At 43.3% G+C, this 16,602-nt stretch overlaps 1 protein-coding gene across 2 annotated transcripts in view; it reads right to left on the bottom strand.

Annotated features, from left to right (window-relative positions):
- Positions 1–14,349: 14,349 nt before the first annotated feature.
- LOC145343772 (GTPase HRas) overlaps positions 14,350–16,602 on the bottom strand; it is a 66,242-nt gene continuing 63,989 nt past the window's right edge. For both annotated transcript variants that reach the window (XM_080190093.1, XM_080190092.1), the window contains exon 6: positions 14,350–16,143. The gene's annotated coding sequence lies outside the window, so the exon portion shown is untranslated. The remainder of the gene's footprint in view (positions 16,144–16,602) is intronic.

Genomic DNA, 16,602 nt, shown 5'->3' on the forward strand with positions numbered 1-16,602 from the left:
AGAGATTTTCTAGCTGGGGGAGGGATGGTCTGTTATTTGTATCTTCTCTCGAGACACCGGGAGGTTGCCATCATTGTGAATAGTGAATGCCCTGCCTTCACCCTCAGAATCAAGCTCTACTTGTCTCTGTTAATGTTCTCACCCTTCTCCAACAGCTCCCTCTACAGCTGGGCTGTTTCAATGGGGCCTCTCTTGGCCAAGTATCAACTTGTTTCCGCGTGATCCTCTCTTTATATTGGTGAGCCCCTGCCCCCGCGCTCCCCCTCCCCCCCTCCACCCCCCTCCTCACCACCCCCCACCTCCCTCCTCTCCCTCTTGGAAGCTTTCTCTAGGTCCCTTTCCTTCATAGTTTTACTTTCGGAATATGAACTCCAGCACAATCCAAACAGTAAAACCAGCTGTCAGCCATGGTTCGATCGGTGGTGTTCTCTCCTCTGGGTCAGATTTTGATTCGATTTGATTTATTATTGTCACATGCATTAGTACACTGTGAAAAGTACTGTTTCTTGCGCGCTATACAGACAATGCATACCGTTCATAGAGAAGGAAAGGAGAGAGTGTGGAATGTGAAAGATCAGCTTAGTGAGAGGTAGGTCCATTCAGAAGTCTGACGGCAGCAGGGAAGAAGCTATTCTTGAGTCGGTTGGTACGTGACCTCAGACTTTTGTTATCTTTTTCCCGACGGAAGAAGGTGGAAGAGAGAATGTCCGAGGTGCGTGCAGTCCTTAATTATGCTGGCTGGCTGCTTATTGTTGTTGTGGATTCAAACCCCACTCCAGAATCTTGAGTTGAAAATCCAGACTGAAACTTCCAGCCAGTGCTGAGGGTGTTGGAGCTGCCTTGTTGGAAGGTGCTGCTTGTCACATCTCTCCTCTCAAAGCAGGGGAGTTCTCCTTGGTGTCCGGCCCAATATTTATTTCTCAACCAACATCAGTAGTTAACTTGCCCTAATCACATTGCTGTTTGTGAATTGTGTTGTTTGCAAATTGGTCGCCATGTTCCCTACACAACACTGACTAGACTTCAAAAAGTGCTTCATCAGCTGTTTGGGATGTCTCAAGCTTGTGAACGATGTTATGGAAATGCTTTTCTGCAGGATGAGGTCAATATGTTGTCTGTTTGTTCTTTATTCAAGAATTGCTGTACATTTCCAGCTGTTTCTCTATTTTTGTTTCAGATTTCCAGTATTTTGCTTTACATTGGAGATAATTCACTGGTTCTTCTGCTCTTCAGTGGGAAACATTCCTTTGAAAATCTTTACAGAAATAAAGTTTATGTATTAGTGTCACAAGTAGGCTTGCATTAACATGGCAATGAAGTTACTGTGAAAATTCCCCAGTTGTCACACTCTGGCGTCTGTTCGGGTACACCAAGGGAGAATTTAGCACAGCCAATGCACCTAAGCAGCGTGTCTTTCGGACTGTGGGAGGAAACCGGAGAAAACCCATGCAGAAACAGGGAGAATGTGCAGATTCTACACAGACAGTGACCCAAGCTGGGAATCGAACCTGGGTCCCCGGCGCTGTGAGGCAGCAGTACTAGCCACTGTGCTACTGTGCCATCCCAAATACTTGCGAAAGAATCATACAGTATCGTTTAAAATGGAGGTGACAAGTGTTTTTTCTTCTCAAAGGGTCATGAATCTTTGGAACCCTCTTTACCAGAGCGGTATGAGGCAGTACCAGTGCATACTTTTAAGGCAGAGGTAGATAGATTCTTGCCTAACAAGGAAATCGGTGATTTTCGAGGGTAGGCAGAATATGGAGTTGAGGCCATGACCAGATCAGTCATGATCTTATTGAAGGGGCTGAATGGCCGACTCATTCTTCTAATATTAAAAAAACACCCAGATTGCTGCAAACCTACTTCTATCGTTCTCTCCTCTGCATTTATTAATGGGACAACATGTTAGGAGAATGCACAGGAGTAAGGGTGAGTGTAACGTTCTATATCAAGAGGTCAGGCTAAGCTCTCAGGAGTGTCGCAACATCATTGATAGTGAGAATAGAAACACGATGTGGAAATGTCCAACAGCCGTGACATGTTTAGTTCTATCATATTACATGTGCTATTTACTCGATCACTGACTATTTATTTAAACCTGCGCGTAAAAGGGAGCAAGTGTTTTCCAGTAATAGCATTGAAGATTGGCATTTTAAAAATGCATTCAACAAGAAAGATGAGTATCGCTGGCAAGGCCAACATTTTATTGCCTATCTCTCATTGCCCCTTTCTCATTGCCCTTGAGCAGGCTTCTCGAACTCATGTAATCCATGTGGTGAAGGTACACTGACTATAATGTGTTATCTAACCTCCACCTGAGCAAATAGTCCAGGCCATGTTTATTCAGCCTGTTCCTTTACGCCTTCACCCTTCTTATAGAAAATGCCTCCTATCTCTCAGAATGAGACCCGGTATCCAGGGTGCGGCCTGACCAGATCTCAGTACAGTTTTGATCTGAATTTCCTCTGATATCTTTCAATCATTCTGGCTCTTGTTCCACATCTGATTGTGGAATGGATATATTGGATTTTGAGCTTACTAACACTGTGAGGCCTCTTTCAACCTCACCTTTTGATATTTCTGTACCAGTCTCCTGGTTTTCCTTGCTATGTTCAGATTATTATTCAACTGGAGAGAGTCTGCAGGTGAGTGAAGTACAGAGGGATCCAGGTGTTCTACGGCATGAATCACAAAAAGCTAGCAGACTGGTCCAACATATCGTTAAGAAGACAAACGGTGTTTTGGCCTTCATTGCAAAAGGGTTGGAGGTTAAAGATAGGGAGGTTTTATTACAATTGTACAGGGTGTTGGTGAGGCCTCACCAAGAATACTGTGTACATTTTTGCTCTCCACTACTTAGAAAGGGATATACTAACTGTAATGACCTCAGTAAGTCCTATGAGGTTGGCCTCTTGGAGTATGAGCTCCCTGACTGAGGTAATGATTGCCCACCCAATCAGAGGGTCACACCTTTTGAGGAGTTTCAGGTCTACTGGATTCTGACATTGTACCTGAAACACTCTGAGGGTTGGAATTGAGTTTGTAAATAAAGGGAATCTGGTGAAGGGACTCCGGCCTCTGAGGAGTTATTTTAATAACATTGGAGGCAGTCCAAAGGAGATTTACCAGGCTAATTCCTGGGATGAGAGTTGTCCTATCAAGGGAGACTAAATACTCTGGGTCTGTATTCCTTGGAGTTTAGAAGAGTGAGGGGTGACCTTATTCAAACATTTAAGATCCTGAGGAGGTTTGACAGGGTAGATGGTAAGATGTTTTTATGAGTGGGAGAGTCTTGAACAAGGGGACATAGCTACAAGATAAAGGGCTCAAACTGAGGTCAAAAGGAATTTTTTCTCACAGACATTGGTGAATCTCTGGAATTCCCTGTCGCAAAGGGTGGTGGAGGCTGGATCATTAGAAGTATTTGAAGTGGAGGTGGATAAATATTTGATAGATCGGAGATTAAAAGCTTTGAGGAAATGGCACAGAAAAGGAGCTGAGGCCGGCATAGATGTGCCATGATCTCACTGAGTGGCAGGGCAGACTTGAGGGAACCTTTGGCTGACTCCTGCTTCTATTTCTTGTGTGTACTTCCATTGACCGCAAATTTCATCTGTTACCAATTGATCCAATGATCCACTGTTGCCTTGAATTCTCCAAGAAGTAGAGATTCATCTCTTGCGTACCCTCAAACCAAAGTTCAGCAGCAAAAATAGCTAGGGCATGAAAGATTCACATTTTTAAAACATTCCTTTCAAAATTCCATTTATTAATTATGAAAATATCAGAAATTGAAACAAAGGGCTTTGACTGATTATCCGACTGGGTGGGATATTACAGCGAACAGGAAGCCGGTAAATCCTTTTCTTGATAGTTTGTTGAATCAGAGACTGCGACATGAAGTAGGATTAAACTGGGTGGGCCAAGCTTCATTGTCCTTAAAGTGCTTTGTAACATCCTAACGCTGCAAAAAGGTGCTTCAGAAATATAAGTTCACTTTCTCGTTTCATAGGGGTTTATCTCAGTGCAGTGTCAGTGGTTTAGTGGACAGGACAAGCATTGAGCCATCGCAGCTTTGAACCTCCAGGTAACATTGTCTGATAGGGTGGCCAGAAGCTGGCCAATCATGTCAAACCCATCAACTCGGGGGATTTATTTAAAAACAGAATACTTTGAACCATTGTGTTGGAGTTTTTAAAAGAATGCATACAAATTAATTCATAAAATCTCAGAGCCACAATGCCTCAGAGTGAGAAGGAATATTATATCAAGATAAAGAAGCTCCGAGTGCCAGCAGGTTATTTATAACTGTCGAGCACATTACCTGTCAACTGTTTCAGTCCGGTATGAAAGAAACAGAGTACACATTGGGAATCTGTACCACTCTGTAAAGTTTAAGTTTATTTATTATCGTCACAAGTAGGTTTACATTAACATTGCAATAAAGTTACTTTGCAAATCCCCCAGTCCCAACCCCGGCACCTGTTTGGGTACAGTGAGGGAGATTTTACCATGGCAAAGTACCTTACCTTTTGGACCACGATAGGAAACCGGAGCACCAGAGGAAACCCCGGGAGAGAACGTGCAGAATTCACACCGACAGTGACCCAAGCCGGGAATCGAACCCGGGTCCCTGGAGCTGTGAAGTAGCAGGGCTATGCATTGTGCTACCCAACTGGTGACTGTTTATGTTCTCCACCACTGGTGAACAGAAGTTACCCTTTTGGTGTAAAGAGACTCTTGAATTGGTGCAGCATAACAAGGAACAAGAGGAGGCCATTCAGCCCTTCAAGCCTGTTCCACCATTCAATCAGTTCATGGCTGATCTGCACCTTAACTTCATTTACCTGCCTTTCGTCTACATTCCTTAATACTCTTGCTCAACAAAAATCTAGAAGATTCCAAGGAGAAAGGTATTCAGCCCAGCTGACCGCTATCAAAGTTTATGTGCCACACAATCATCCTCCCACATGAATTCCACCTTCCCACATTGACGCTCTATTCCCATCTTCCTTGGGTTTGCATCCAGCCTCCTCTTGAATACGTCAATAATCCATGTGATAGAAATTCTCATCACCCTCTCAAAGAAACTCCTCCGAAATTGTTTCAAGGACAGTCATTTTCATAGAATCCCTACAGTGCGGAAGGAGACCATTTGGCCCATTGAGTTTGCACTGGCCATAATCCCACCCAGGCCCTATCTCCATAACCATAGCCCTATAACCACCCTATTCCCATAACCCTACTTACTCTACTAATCTCTTGACACTGAGGGACAATTTAGCACTGCCAATCAACCTAACCCACACATCTTTGGACGATGTGAGGAAACTGGAGCATCTGGAGGAAACCCACATACACAGGGGGAGAATGTGCAAACTCCACACGCAGTGACCTGAGCCAGGAATCAAACCTGGGTCCCTGGGGCTGTGAGGCAGTCATGCTAACCACTGTGCCACCGCGCTGCACCTTTCACAGCCAGAGGATTCTCCAAGTGTTTTATTGCCAATGAAGTATCTTTAACTTTTACTCAACATCATAATGTAGGAAGGATAGCAGTCAATTTGGACACAGCAAGTTCCTGTAAACAGCATTGTCATATTTAATTAACAATAAATATTCAGCCAAGATATCAGGCGTAACTCCCCTCGCTTTTCTTCAAAATAGTACCACAAGGGTCCAGATCTTCCAATATCTGGCATGTTGAAGATCAGACATACAATCCCATAATATGCTTCAGGGCCCTGTGGATGTAGAGCCATAGAAAATTACAGCTCAGAAACAGGCCTTTTGGCCCTTCTTGTCTGTGCTGAACCATTTTTTGCCTAGTCATACTGACCTGCATTTGGACCATATCCCTCCACAATCCTCTCATCCATGAACTCGTCCAAGTTTTTCTTAAATGTTAAAAGTGTCCCTGCATTTACCACTTTGCCCGGCAGCTCATTCCACACTCCCACCACTCTCTGCATGAAGAATCCCCCCTAATATTCCCTTTAAACTTTTCTCCTTTCACCCTTAACCCATGTTCTCTGGTTTTTTTCTCCCCTAGCCTCAGTGGAAAAAGCCTGCTTGCATTCACTCTATCTATACCCATCAAAATCTTATACACCTCTATCAAATCTCCTCTCATTCTTCTACACTCCAGGGAATAAAGTCCTAACCTATTCAATCTCTCTCTGTGACTCAGTTTCTCAATCCCGGCAACATCCTTGTGAACCTTCTCTGCACTCTTTCAACCTTATTTACACCCTTCCTGTAACTAGGTGACCAAAACTGTACACAATACTCTAAATTTGGCCTCACCAATGCCTTATACAACCTTACCATTACACTCCAACTTTTATACCCAATACTCCAATTTATAAAGGCTCTCTTTACGACCCAGTGGAGGATCTTTAAGGAGATCTTTCTTGGTGCTCAGCAGAAATTTATTCCGATGGTTAAAAAGGACAGTAGGAAGAGAGGTAATAAGCCGTGGATAACGAAGGAGGTGAAGGAAAGTGTTAAATTAAAAGCGGAGGAATTTAGAGTAGCTAAGAGCAGTGGGCGAGAAGAGGATTGGGAAAGGTTTAAATGTCAACAAAGATTGACAAAGAAGTTGATAAAGGAGGGTAGGAGAAGCTATGAGGCTGGGCTAGCACTTAATATAAAAAAGGATAGCAAGAGTTTTTATAAATATATAAAAAGGAAGAGGCTGGCTAGGGTGAACGTTGGTCCTTTAGAGGATGAGAAAGGGGAGCTAGTGGTAGGGGATGGGGATATGGCTAAGGTCTTGAATAACTTTTTTGTTTCTGTCTTCACGGAGGAGGACGTGAATAATTTGCCGGGTGTTAGCGATGGAAAGGTGGTAGGAATGGAGGGTCTTAATGACATTACTGTTACTAGAGAGGTGGTGCTCGACAGACTGGAGGGGCTGATTGTGGACAAGTCCCCAGGACCGGATGGAATGCATCCGAGGGTTCTGAAAGAAATGGCGGAGGTGATAGTGGATGCCTTGGTGGTTATTTTCCAGACGTCGCTGGATTCTGGGGAAGTGCCGGAAGATTGGAAAACGGCTAATGTTACGCCGTTGTTTAAGAAGGGTGCCAGGCAAAAGGCGGGGAATTATAGGCCGGTTAGTTTAACGTCTGTGGTAGGTAAAATGTTAGAATCCATCATTAAGCAGGAAATTGCGAGGCATCTTGAAGGGAATTGCTTGATAGGGCGGACGCAACACGGTTTCATTAAAGGGAAGTCGTGTCTGACAAATTTACTGGAGTTCTATGAGGATGTGTCTAGGGCAGTGGATAGAGGAGAGCCGGTGGATGTGGTCTTTCTGGATTTTCAGAAGGCGTTTGACAAGGTACCTCACAAGAGGTTATTGCAAAAGGTCAGGGGACATGGAGTTGGGGGTAGGGTGTTAGCGTGGATAGAGGATTGGTTGTCAAATAGGAGGCAGAGAGTGGGGGTCAATGGGTGCTATTCGGATTGGCGGATGGTGACTAGTGGGGTGCCCCAGGGGTCGGTGCTGGGGCCTCAGCTATTTACCATTTATATAGATGATCTGGAGGAGGGAACCGAGTGCAGGGTGTCGAAATTTGCTGATGACACCAAGATTGGGGGAACGGCAAATTGTGCGGAGGGTGTGGAGAGTCTGCAGAAGGATCTAGATAGGCTGGGCGAATGGGCCAGGAAATGGCAAATGGAATTTAATGTTGGCAAGTGTGAGGTGGTCCACTTTGGTAGGAAGAATGGTAGGAAGGACTATTACTTACGTGGCGAAAAACTGCAGCAGGCGACGGTGCAGAGGGACCTCGGGGTCCTTGTGCATGAGTCGCAAAAACCCAGCTTGCAGGTGCAGCAGGTGGTCAGGAAGGCGAATGGGATGCTGGCCTTCACAGCAAGGGGGATTGAATATAAAAGTAGGGAGGTCTTGCTGCAGCTGTATAGGGCATTGGTGAGGCCGCAGCTGGAGTACTGTGTGCAGTTTTGGGCGCCGCACCTGCGCAAGGATATTTTGGCCCTGGAGGGAGTGCAGAGGAGGTTTACTAGGCTGATACCGGAGTTGAGGGGATTGAGCTATGAGGAGAGGCTGAATAAACTAGGCTTGTACTCGTTAGAGTTTAGAAGAATGAGGGGAGATCTCATTGAGACGTATAAGATGATGAATGGGATGGATAGGATAGAGGTGGAGAGACTCTTCCCGCTCAAAAAAGACAGTAGGACTAGGGGGCACAGCCTCAAGATAAAGGGGAGGCGGTTTAGAACGGAGTTGAGGAGGAACTTCTTCACTCAAAGGGTGGTGAATCTCTGGAATTCTCTGCCCGTTGAAGTGGTGGAGGCTGCCTCGCTAAATATTTTTAAGAAGCGGGTTGATGGGTTTTTGATAAGAGAAGGGATTAAGGGTTATGGGGAGAGGGCGGGAAAGTGGAACTGAGCCACGACAGATCAGCCATGATCTTATTGAATGGCGGGGCAGGCTCGAAGGGCTAGATGGCCTACTCCTGCTCCTATTTCTTATGTTCTTATGTTCTTATGACCCTATCCACCTGTGACACCACTTTTAGGGAATTCTGTACCTGTATTGCCAGATCCCTCTGTTCAACTGCACTCTTCAGAGTCCTACCATTTACCCTGTATGTTCTACTTTGGTTTGTCCTTCCAAAGTGCAATAGCTCGCACTTGTCTATGTTAAATTCCATTTGCCATTTTTCAGCCCATTTTTCTAGTTGGTCCAAATCCCTCTGCAAGCTTTGAAAACCTTCCTCACTGTCCACTACACTTCCAATCTTTGTATCATCAGCAAATTTGTTGATCCAATTTACCACATTATCATCCAGATCATTGACATAGATGACAAACAACAATGGACCCAACACCAATCCCTGCGGCACACCAATAGTCACAGGCCTCCACTCAGAGAAGCAATCCTCCACAACCACTCTCTGGCTTCTTCTATTGAGCCAGTGTCTAATCCGATTTACTACCTCCCCATCTATACCTAGCAACTGAACCTTCCTAACTAACCTCCCATGAGGGACCTTATCAAAGGCCTTGCTGAAATCCAGGTAGACAACATCCACTGCCTTCCCTTTATCGACTTTCCTGGTAACCTCCTTGAAAAACTCTAATAGATTGGTTAAACATTACCTACCACGCACAAAGCCATGTTGACTCTCCCTAATAATCCCTGTCTATCCAAATATTTGTAGATCCTATCCCTATTCCCATCTTCCAATAACTTGCCCACCACCAACATCAAACTTACCGGCCTATAATTTCCCGGATTTCTTTTGGAACCTTTTTAAAACAACGGAACAACATGAGCCACCCTTCAATCATCTGACACCTCCCCCATGAATACTGACATTTTAAATATGTCTGCCAGGGCCCCTGCAAGTTCAACACTAGCCTCCATCAAGGTCCGTGGGAAAACCCTGTCCGATCCTGGGGATTTACCCACTCTGATTTGCCTCAAGACAGCCAGAACCTCCTCCTCTTTAATCTGTAAAGTTTCCATGACCTCCCTACCTGATTGCCCTATTTCTGTAGACCCCATTCCTGTTTCCTCAGTAAATACAGATGCAAAAAAATACATTTAGTATCTCTCCCATCTCTTTTGGTTCTATATACGTTTACCACTCTGGTCTTCAAGAGGACCAATTTTGTCCCTCACTATCCTTTTGCTCCTAACATACCTATAGAAGCTCTTTGGATTTTCCTTCACTCTGTCTGCCAAAGCAACCTCATGTTTTCTTTTAGCCCTCCTGATTTCCGCCCTAAGTAGCTTCTTGCACTTTTTATACTCCTCGAGTATCTGATCTGTTTCTTTGTGCCTGTACATTACATACAACTCTCTCTTCCTCTTAATTAGTGTTACAGTCTCCCTCCAGAACCAAGGTTCCTTATCCCTATTTACTTTGCCTTTAATTCTGACAGGAACATACAAACTCTGCACTCTCAAAATTTCTCCTTGGAAGGCCTTCCACTTTCCATTTACATCCTTACCAGAGAACAGCTTGTGCCAATCCACACTTCCAAGATCCCTTCTCATTTCATCAAATTTGGCCTCTTTCCAGTTCAGAACTTCAACCCGAGGACCAGATCTATCCTTATTCATGATCAGATTGAAATTAATGGCATTATGATCACTGGATCCAAAGTGTTCCCTCACACTCATTTTCATCACCTGCCCGACTCATTTCCCAATAGGAGGTCCAATATCACATCCTTGCTAGTTGGCACCTCTATACACTGAAGTAAAAAATTCTCCTGAACACATTTTACAAACTCTACCCCGCCTAAACCTTTAACAGTATGCAAGTCCCCTACTATCACAACTTTCTGTTTCTTGCAGTTGTCAGCTATCTCTCTGCTGATTTGCTCCTCCAATTCTCGCTGACCATTGGGTGATCAATAATGTAACCCCATTAATGTGGTCATACCTTTCCTGTTTCTCAGCTCCACCCATAGGGCCTCTGTAGACACGCTCCCTAATCTATCCTGCCAGAGTGCCGCTGTAACATTTTCCCTGACCAACAATGCCACCTCCCCCCCGCCCCATCTTTTATCCCTCTGCCTCTATCACGCCTGAAACATTGGAACCCTGGAACACTGAGCTGCCAGTCCTACCCCTCCTGTAGTCAAGTTTCACTAATAGCTATAATGTCATATTTCCACGTGTCAATCCATGCCTTCAGCTCATCTTAACATAATGAGATTGTGTCTTAACACAAAGGTCAGAATTTTACCATCCTGCCTGCCACAGGAATCAGAGCGAGCAAGGGGAGGACCATGGGAAGGTTTGTTGATCTTGGGCGGGAAGTTAAGGTTTCAGGGCAAACGAGGCCATAAAATCCTCTGTAACCAGAGGACACAGATTTAAAGGTAATTCCTAAAAACTAACTTATGGGATGTGGTTGTCGCTGGTTAGGCAGCAGTTATTGCCCATCTCTAATTGCCCTTGAGAAGATGGCAGTGAGCTGCCTCTTGAACTGCTGCAGTCCATGTTGCGACATTACTGTGCCTTAAAGGAATATAAGGGGTCTTTCGCTGGGGTCTTTTAAAAGACTTCTGGATGAGTATATGGGATTTAATGGGATTGGGAGTTACAGATAGTTCTATGGCTTGGTAGGTATGGATATGATCGGTGCAACTTGTGGGCTGAAGGGCCTGTTTGTGCTGTAGTGTCCTATGTTCTATAATAAATGTTTCTTGTGCAGGATCTGTTTATTTTATTATCAGTGTCATTTAGTTTGCAGCCAGCAGCCCTGTTGTCACTGTAGCAGCATAATTACTCCAAATTGTCAAAAAGTTTCTTTAAAAATCTGGACTAAGGCTGTTCTGTTATTTTAATGTGTTCCCCTGGGGTTTTGCACAGTAGTTTGATTGACAGTAAAATCATGGGTGGAGCCAGGTTTACACAGAGAAATCAAGCTCAGATATTGCTTGGAAATTTTAGAGAACAGTCACTCTCTCTGTCACTCTCTAGATTTAGAGACTGGAATCTGCGGGGAAATAAGTCTCTTTCTCTGAGATTCTGATGTTTGAAGGTAAATCTGTCTCTGAAAACTGCTGCATGGGAGTCAGAAGGCAGATATTTTTCTGTATCTGTCCAGGGGGTTAAAGCTAAAAACACAGCACCCATATGAACATATTGATTTGTGCTGATTCTTGGAGGGATTTGTCCATGAGGATACTGTTTACATTGGAACTATAGAGATTGCTAATTGTAAAGAATTATACCTTGTCGTGTTTAAGTATTTCCAATTGGTAAAAGTTATGCTAATTCTTTTTGTTATATTTTAACTGTGTTGTTAAAAATAAAGTTTGCTTTAAATGAAAGTTTCCCAGTGGGTCAACTGAATCAGACCCTTGTGCTCACCCTTCTGCCAAAATCAGCAAACACTGGGGTTAATTGCTTAACATAACTTAGAGTTTTTGATCATCTCTAACATTGTGATGTAGGTGCACCCACAGTACTGTTAGTAGATTTTGATCCAGCGACAATGAAGAAATGGTGATATATTTCCAAGTCAGGATGGTGCCTGCCTTGGAGAGGAACTTGCAGGTGATGGTGTGCCCATGTATCTGCTGCCATTGTCCTTCTAGATGGTAATGGCTATGGTCTGGAAAGTGGTGTCTAAGGAGCCTTGGTGAGTTCCTGCAGGGTACCTTGTGGATGGTACACACTGCTGCTTCTGTGCATTGGGTGGTGGAGGGATTCAATGTTTGTGGAAGGGGTGGTAATCAAGTGGGCTGCTTTGTCTTGGGTGGTGTTGAGCTTTTTGAGTGTTGGAGCTGCGCTCATCCAGGCAAGTGGAGACTATTCCATTACACTCCTGACTTGTGCTTGTAGATGATTTTGATTTGATTTATTGTCATATGTATTAGTATAGAATGAAAAGTTTTGTTTCTTGTGCACTATACAAAGAGAAGAGATTGCAGAATGTAATGTTACAGTCATAGCTAGAGTGTAGAGAAAGATCACCTTAATGTGAGATAGGTCCATTCAAAAGTCTGATGGCAGCAGGGAAGAAGTTGTTCTTTAGTCGATTGGTAGGTATCCTCAGACTTTTGTATCTTTTTCCTGATGGAAGAAAGTATATCTGGGGTGATCGGGGTCCTTGATTATGGTGGCTGCTTTTCTGAGGCAGTGAGAAGTGTAGATAGCATCAATGGATAGGAGGCTGGTTTCCATAATAGGCTGGGCTCCATTCACGACCCTTTGTTGTTTCTTGCGGTCTTAGTCAGAGCAGGAGTCATACCAAGCTATGATACAACCAGAAAGAATGCTTTCTATGATGCATCGTAAAAGTTGGAGAGAGTCGTAGCGGGCATGCCAAATTTCCTTAGCAAGGTGGACAGTCTTTGGGGAATCAGGAGATGATTAGCAAAGAATTCAGAGGGAAGAGTGAAGAGAATGTTCTTTGACAGTAAGTTTGTGTGATACAGAAAGTAATGTCTGAAAGAGCAGAGGAAGCAGATTCAATAATAACTTTCAAAAGGGCATTGGCTAATTTTCAGCAGGTGGCATGGTGATTAGCACTACTGCCCCACAGCAAGTCTGAGTGGATTTCATCTGGGTGCTCTGGTTTCCTCCCAGAGTCCAAAAATATTCAGGTTAGGTACATTTCTAAATTGCCCCATAGTGTCCAAAGACATGGAGGTAAGGGAGATTAGTGGGATAAATATGTGGGGTTTTGGGGATGGGGTCTGGGTGCGTTCTATGTTAGAGAGTTGGTGCAGACTTGATGGGCCAAGTGGCCTGCTTCTGCATTGTGGGCATTCTATGAATTGAGTAGTTTAGACCTACACTCTCTGGAGTTTAAAAGAGCAGATCCAATTGAAATATACAAGATGCTAAAGGGGATTGACACGGTAGACACAGAGGATGTTTCATCTTGTGGGACAATCTAGAACAAGAGGATAAGGGAAGGCAGATTTAAAGCAGAGATGACGAGAAATTTCTTCTCTCAAAGGGTTGTCAACCTGTGGAATTTTCTACCCCAGAATGTGGTAGATGCCAGGACACTGAGTAAATTTGAGGAGATAGATTAGTAACGTGTTGAAGGGTTATATACAGAACAGGCAGTAAAGTGGAACTGAGACCAAGACAAAGTCAGACAAGCGAGCTCGAGGAGCCTAAGCCTGCTCCTGGTTCTTACGTTCTAAGAACGTGAAGGGAAACATTTTTTTAGGGTGATGATGACAAGAACAAAGGCTGTGAGAATGATTGGATAGCCCTTGCAAAGAGACAGCACAGTCTCAATGGGCCAAATGACATCCTTCTGTGCTGGTTCATTTTATGATTAAATTTATTAGTGACCGCTATATTTATACCTGCTTCTTCTTCTTCACCAATAAATGGTGAAATCTTCACAAATGTACCCTATTTAATTCCTCAATCTTTAAGGCCTCTCTCCAAGTCTACCCTTTTCCCAGAATTTCCTGACAGGTGCCGTTAAATTTATCCACCAATCAGGCAACAGCGTTAACACCAATGCCTTTTACTGAGCTCGTAGGACCACGTGATCCAAGACTAAAATAATACATCTGAGCTAATAGGCCAAGAATTGTGGACTTGAAGATCAGGTTGGTGTGTTGGGGCTAGGCACCCCATGGTCAGGGCACCAAAGTTAGGTTACTGAGTGACAAAACCTAGAATATTTCACTGTGGGGAGCAACCACGATTGTGCCTCTGGTTCCTTTCATTATGTTAGTTATTCGAATTCCACAGTTGCCTATTGCAGCTTGAAGACATCCCATCCTATTCTCAAACTCCCAGTTCTCCCCACAGTTGATTCCCAAGCTCTGTAACTCCTCACAATAAACAGGATGCATTTATTTTCAAATAATCTTTATTTCACCCAGAAAACATACATGTTAAATAAAACCGAGAATTGGCAGCATGTTGGCAACATGAGCCCTCCCTCCAAAAATCTCGGAGTGAGACTCACAGGACTGCTGCTCAAAGTAGGATTATTTCACATTTGTGAACACAGTAAGAACAATACAAGTCTGGCCCAGTTTTGACAGGATTGAGGGTCATTTTACTATAGGTTTTCACTGAAGAATTCAGCCCTCCATCAACTGGTGAATTCTGATGCATGGACCATTAAGAAATGTCAAAGGAAGAAACCTCGTTGGCAGGTGAAGTGGCTCTTAACCTGATGTCTCAACTTTAACTATTCTTGTTCTGCTTGCAATCTAGCACCAGTTTCAATCTTATCAAAGTTGAGCAGTGTTCTTGGACATTTCACTGTTGCATTCTAATATTTGAATGCCCAGGCTACAAACAATCTTTTTCCCCATTCCCACTACAATATTCAAATTAAATTATCTGTCTTAAGCGCAACATGGGACTGAACAACCCATGTATAATGACAGTGCAGTCATTTGGACTATTTAATCCTGCGAGACACTTAAAACTAATTATCTTAGCGAGGGAGTAATACTGACAGAGATCGTCTTCATTCGCACAGTCCTGAGCACTGCAGAGGGAAATGGGCAATCGCAGGTCCACTGTGAAAGCAGTCAATGGGATCAGTCAAATATTAATTAAGCATCGCTTTCTTCCCATCCCAAACAGCATCACTGAAGGTTTGCAATCTCGGTGATGTGAGGTAATCAGCGGAGCTTCAATAATGCCTGAAGTGGAATAGGACTGCAGAGTGAAAGGATTCTCCAAGAGTGAGAAAAGAAACCAATAACAGACTATAGTTTTTAAAGAGGTGGTGAGAATGGAAAGGGGGTTTAAAACAAGTGCAGCCAAAGCAAAGGGGAAAATTGGGATAAACTATCCTTTGTCCAAACAACCAATTCAAGTCACAAATTGAGAACCTTCCACCAAGCTGCTACTCTCTTCCTCTAAGGTTTCCTCTAAGGTACCTGTTGGGTGACTGGGGTTCTATACACATACACACACACACACTTACGTCACGGATTTACATTAGCGATTTCCATTTTAAAAACAAAAACATCCCAGTAACACTCAAAAGGTAAGTGGCTATTCCCCTTCCGCAACCAATGGATAATTCCCTCAAAAAAAAACTCCACTTCCTAAAAAACAACAAGTTTCTCAGTGAAGGATATCTGCATTCTCTCACATTTGTGAAGTAACGCAACATTGCGACACATGAAGATTATATTTATACCCAAAAGTTTCATCATGTATAAAACAACATTCATCCACATTGCCACCATTTAGAGACAAAGCCATGTTGCCAGCACTGAAATAAACAGACCATTATTTTCAAAACAAAATTGGATCAGCTCAAAGTACAAAGTATAAAACAATATTCTTAAGATCCTGCAATTTTATAGTTAATGATTTATGTACATTTTTTTAATGGCAGGAACACATTTCCCAGCAATGCTGAAATGGGACACAGAATCACAGGGTAACTAGTGTAAGAATAATTTAGTGTGATTTTAAATTTTATGGCTCTATACAACTGGAGACCCGTGTGGAGCAGGTGGCAGCTGACGAAAGTCATACAGGCTCCCTTCACACTGTTCTATTATACAGGATTGGTCATTCTTCAGACTTCTCTCCCCGCTGTCACCTTCCTTCACTAGTCGATAATTCGCTCTCTCCCTCTCTCTCACTCTTCCTGCACCAGTGTGTTGAGTGAATCTTCAAATTCTTCCTGTGAACTAAACACGCAGTTACAAGTCAGTGAAGTTCAAAGCAAACATTGGCCACAACAGATGTAAAGAATTTTTAATTGGAAAAAAAGAATATCGTACAAGCCACATTGCGGATTCTGTTCTTGAAATAGTTTGCAATCTGTCAGTCAGCAGGGCTGAGGTAGAATTATATTTCTATAGCACTTTTCACCACCTCAGGACATCCAAAAGCACTTTACAACCAATTAAGAGGGGGTGGAAATAATGTTATGGGAAATAAAACTCTGTAAATTAAGAATGCTCCAAAAGTTAAAATCTGTCTATCTTTTCCTTAAAGTTACTCACAGTCTTGGCATCCACCATACTCTGGAGTAGTGAAAAGACAAAACTAAAGGCTCTGTATCTGCATGTGCATAACATTCATAAACTAAACAAATTGATAGCGCTTATTCAAGTAATTTAGAGTACTTTGAAGGACAGGTAAAG

Source organism: Carcharhinus amblyrhynchos, chromosome 6, assembly GCF_965287045.1.
Source record: "Carcharhinus amblyrhynchos chromosome 6, sCarAmb.v2.hapA, whole genome shotgun sequence".
Lineage (NCBI taxonomy): Eukaryota > Metazoa > Chordata > Chondrichthyes > Carcharhiniformes > Carcharhinidae > Carcharhinus > Carcharhinus amblyrhynchos.